This window comes from Periplaneta americana, chromosome 7, assembly GCF_040183065.1.
Source record: "Periplaneta americana isolate PAMFEO1 chromosome 7, P.americana_PAMFEO1_priV1, whole genome shotgun sequence".
NCBI lineage: Eukaryota > Metazoa > Arthropoda > Insecta > Blattodea > Blattidae > Periplaneta > Periplaneta americana.
This window is the reverse complement of record NC_091123.1, coordinates 177,229,632-177,235,631: the sequence shown is the minus strand read 5'-3', so window position 1 is coordinate 177,235,631 and position 6,000 is coordinate 177,229,632.

Genomic DNA, 6,000 nt, shown 5'->3' with positions numbered 1-6,000 from the left:
TCACACATTAAAATTTAAATAAAAATTTCACCGGTTTTACGGAAGCTTAAATATGTAAACCCCATTTTCTCAAAAGTAACTTAAGTGCACTTACAGCCCTTTACTTATGACCCCCTCAATTTAAATGCACTCTCTATATTGTATGTTAACATCAATAATTAATATGTTAAATAAAGTAGACATTACATAACGAACATAGCCGCCTAAAAAGTTCAGTTTTTGAAAAAAAAAAAAAATGTTACTACTCTACTGTATTTTGATAAATTCCGTAAAAGTGATGATCAAACTGATAATCGTAATATCGTATTTCCCTACAACATAAATGGATACACTACTTTTCTCTCCTCATATACCTAGTAAAATGATTTGTTTACATATTGCACTAGTAAACATCAAACTCCTGTAATGGAAGGGGGCAACAGTGTTTCCGAGTATAGCCAGGTTAATGTTAAAAATGTTGGTAAAATAAAGTGATGTCCCTGTATTTATGCAATGACTGTTTAAGTCTCGTTGTAGCCTGGTTGGCATTCGTGGAAAGGAAGTACCAGAAGAATAACCCTCTACAACAATGTTTACTTTGTCCATCACAAATTCCAACACGACATATTTTATAATAAATAATTATATCTCATTATTTCTCGCACACGTAAAAATTTAATTCTCAGTTTAGTATAGTGGGCTCCATATGAGTGACATAGCGTACGTAGGTACACGTGGATTCGTTTTATCCTTCTGTCCGGCTGGTTTTTCCGGGGTTTTCCCCCCTCAACCAATTGAAGCTGAATTGCTGATTAACTTTCGGCATTGGATCTCGGACTCATTTCGCCACCATTAATTAAAATATCATCATCCATACCGTAGACAGGGTTAACTTCACGGTGCGGCGTGCTGTACTTGTACAAAACCCATGACGACCAAGACTGGAATCGAAGCCGGGCCGCCTGGAAGGAAGCCCAGAGCTCTAGCATTCCATCCTTTACCTATAGTCAATACACTAATCCAGTGATGTCAAAGTAAGCGCATTTTGTCTGACCTTGACGTCGTGAGCGGGCAGCAAGCGCTAAGTATGGAAAGAGGAAGCAGCCTGTTGGATTAAGAAAACAATGGTGCACAAACTTCAAACGGAACGTGAAATTTTATGTCGTTATTTTTATATGGCTTCTTTCTGTTTAATATTATCTATATTGTCTGTAAAAGAAAAGTACTAACACTGATTTCTTAATATTGCACTTGTGTTTTAAATCTTAATAACATAATAGAGAGTTAAGAAGGAATATTCACTTAAATTCCATAGTAGTATAATATTATGCTGTATTAAGTGGATGAAACACATCATTCATAAAGAAAGTGATATTCCAAAGAAAGAGATTGAGTATGACATGATAAGTTGGAATTTACATTGATGGTATCTTTAGCCTTACAAAAGTAATCAATAAACTAATCAAAACAATATTACAGTACAAAGCAAAGTTACCTAGGTACTGTATCTGTTTTAAGTGTAACTAATATTACATAACAAAACTCTTATCGCATTATGCTTTTAAGGTGATATTTGTGAGCAACTTCCTATCATCAGAATATTAAATTATTTTCTCGAAATCTGCTGAAGCTATAGAGCTGACATTTTTACAACACATGGGCACGTATCTTTTGCTTATGATGTAACAGTAGTTGCTTTGTTAATTCATTTCCTTACAAACAATTTCCATGCGAATATTTTAAAAATTTTGAATACACTATCTTCAGTAATACGTATATACGGTAGGGGAGACGTTGTACCTTTAAACACTTTTGACATTTTTTTTTTAATTTGGGAAATTAAATTTTTTAAATGAAAAAATGCTTGAAATAATTATTGAAGATTCCTTTACAACTTCCTGTATGTATTTTCCCGTTTTACAGATCTATTAAGGATGGAAAAAATAAAATGAAGGGATATGTAATGTGTTCAAAGGTACAACAGGATCATGTACCTTGGAACATACACTCTTGTAAGTTGAAACACATGGAATATAGGTGGGAATATAGCTATAAAAACTGACAATCGTATTTAAAATGTATTTGCAATCATAAACCAGAGCAGGCTTCTCTGATTTAGATTTTCTTTCCTGGAGAAGCAATAACAGCTTCTTCAAGGGATCCGGATCAATTGGGGGTCTCTTTAATTCCAGACTTCCTTCGTGACATGACCTTAAAATAAAAGAAAAACAAAAACCGATAGTATCGTGTAATGTGGAACATGTTCCATGGTACAAGATCTTTTGTGTTCAAAGGTACAAGAGGGTGCACGTTTAAACAAATATGGCACCGAAAACTAAGAGAGTCGAATAAATCATGGAAATTAAAATATGTTATTACTCACCAGATGATAGGGAACACACCGTACTTGAAAGATATTAACAAATACAATCGGGTTTTATGTTAGATGATATATATGATTGAACGAAATGTTTACTTTTGGTACTAAAATACTTCTTTTGTCCACGGAACTCACACTTTGCAGTAAATCAAACTGAAACTACGACCAGAGCTACTTAGCGGCTTTCTCTACAATCTACTTCAGTTTGAGTCCTCTAGGTAGCAGCAAAAATTAAAAAAAAAAAAAAAACAAAAAATGTTCAAAGGTACACTATGCTAAAGGTACAACAGTCTCCCCTATATTAGATTTACGAAAACATTCTGTAAGGTTACTAAATAAATAGGCCTATACCTGAAAATTTCACTTTTTCATACGAAAAGTTGAGAAAATATTTCTTTTGAATAAAAAAATCAAACTTGTGAAAAATGAGCATTAAAATTAAAACTTACATTCTTATAATGCACTTATACTTCTCAGGCAAATCTAAAAATTAACATGGATACAATTTTAATAAGTTCCCTTCCCTTTTTGTATCGAATCAGTGCTGGCCATCCCTGAATATAGCTCGACCAAGCGGCATATACTACCTCTTTCTTGTGTCTCTTTCCTTTCCGCTGTAAAGCGTTCAGGTTCTCCTGGGCTCTAAAGCGCGCGCTTGCTCCTGTGGGCATTAATTGACATGCCTGCACTAATCCATTCACCCATTCACAATCATAAGAAACCACTCCTTTATGAAATTTCACTTGATTGTTTTATTCCGAGGTAGCTACATTGCGTTTTATGGTTTCACTTAGGCTACATACACGTACAATTATGTACAGTCCGGAGTCTCTATAGCTGGTATCGACGAGGTGCTTCCTTTTCATGCGATGTATCTCAACTCAAGTAATTGAAGTGAATGGCTGATCACTGTGTTGATCTTCTCGGGAATTTATCCAGCGCAAATTTCGTTGCGATGTCCCTCAGTAGACAGACAGGCAGACCATCCCGTGTGGAGGGACGAGCCGTGTCATCGTGCAGGCAACACGAGCGCTCTTTTCAGGCCTGCTCGAGCGGAGGAACCACCTGCTGGCTCGATCCAATCCCATCATAACGCTCGATGGGCCGGGTCACCCTGATTACATCCCCCACAATGATCTCTAAATGGAGTTAAAGAACGCCCCTGTCATTACATCCCGAGCTGTTAATCTGATCCCATTACGTTGTTTAAAGCACTCACTCCCGTTCCGATGTTTTGACATGGATCAAGATCAGCGACGGACTGTGCAGTGGCGGATTCAGCAAACTAATGATTTCACCGCATCAAGTGCGCTCCGACATACTAGATCATATCGGCCTACGATAATTTAATATTGATACATATGATATGATATGATATATGATATATGATATGATATGATATGATATGATATATGATATGATATATGATATGATATATGATATGATATATGATATGATATATGATATGATATGATATATGATATGAGATATGATATGATATGATATGATATGATATGAGATATGATATGATATGATATGATATGATATGATATGATATGATATGATATGATATGAGATATGATATGATATATGATATGAGATATGATATGATATGATATATGATATGATATGAGATATGATATGATATTTGTTATGATATATGATATGACATGACATGATATGATATGAGATATGATATGATATGATATATGATATGACATGACATGAGATATGATATGATATATGTTATGATATATGATATGACATGACATGATATGATATGAGATATGATATGATATATGATGTTATGATATATGATAAGATATGATATGTTATATGGTAAGAAAAGATATGATATGATATGAGATATGATATGATATATGATATGACATGACATGAGATATGATATGATATATGTTATGATATATGATGTTATGATATATGATAAGATATGATATGTTATATGGTAAGAAAAGATATGATATGATATGAGATATGATATGATATATGATATGACATGACATGAGATATGATATGATATATGTTATGATATATGATATGACATGACATGATATGATATGAGATATGATATGATATATGATGTTATGATATATGATAAGATATGATATGTTATATGGTAAGAAAAGATATGATATGATATGAGATATGATATGATATATGATATGATATGATATATGATATGACATGACATGAGATATGATATGATATATGTTATGATATATGATATGACATGACATGATATGATATGAGATATGATATGATATATGATGTTATGATATATGATAAGATATGATATGTTATATGGTAAGATAAGATATGATATGATATGATATATGATATGTTATGATATGAGATATGATATGATATATGATATGATATGATATATATGTTATGATATGAGATATGATATGATATGATATATGTTATGATATATGACATGATATGATATGATATATGATATGACATGATATGATATGGTATATGTTATTATATATGATATGACATGACATGATATGAGATATGATATGATATATGATATGTTATGATATATGATAAGATATAATATGTTATATGGTAAGATAAGATAAAATATGATATGATATGATATATGATATGATATGTTATATGGTAAGATATGATATATGATAAGATAAGATAGCCTATGATATATCTGATATGATATATGATACATTATATGATAAGATATGATATATGATATAATATATCTGATATAATATGATACATGACTAAGACCACACAGTACACGAGCCTGGCTCTTAGGGTAGTGGCTAGAAACATTTTTGTTTTATAATTTTAATTTGTACTCACTAGCTACTTACTTACTGGCTTTTAAGGAACCCGGAGGTTCATTGCCGCCCTCACATAAGCCCGCCATTGGTCCCTATCCTGAGCAAGATTAATCCAGTCTCTATCATCATATCTCACCTCCCTCAAATCCATTTTAATATTATCTTCCCATCTACGTCTCGGCCTACCCAAAGGTCTTTTCCCCTCTGGCCTCCCAACTAACACTCACTATATATTATTTTAATGTACCGAAGTACATATGATATTTCCATGCAGATATTCTGCGTCATCATACGATGAAAGAGTAATGGAACGGAGAAAAATTCTCTTTCATCGTATGATGACGCAGAATATCTGCATGGAAATATCATATGTACTTCGGTACATTAAAATAATATATATGATATGCGTAAATCACTTCGTGATTTAAGACGGCGCTCATTCCGTCGGATCTCGGCCAACTAGTCACTCATATCGAGTGCATCTCAGCACATGTGTGGACTTCGGTCCTGCGTTCATAGACATCTATGACGTAGTGCAGAGGGCGGCCACTAGAGGGAACCCAAGAGTTGGAGCTTAATCTGAGACGATTCTATCCGGCGTCGGAGTTGTATCCGGTGTGGCTTAGTGGATAAAGCATCAGCACGTAGAGCTGAAAACCCGGGTTCAAATCCCGGCGCCGGAGAGAATTTTTCTCCGTTCCATTACTCTTTTATCGTAACACTCACTAGCTAAGCTAGTTAAATAAATAACTAAATTAAATAAATAAATAAAATAAATACATGATAAATTATATAAGATATGATATATGG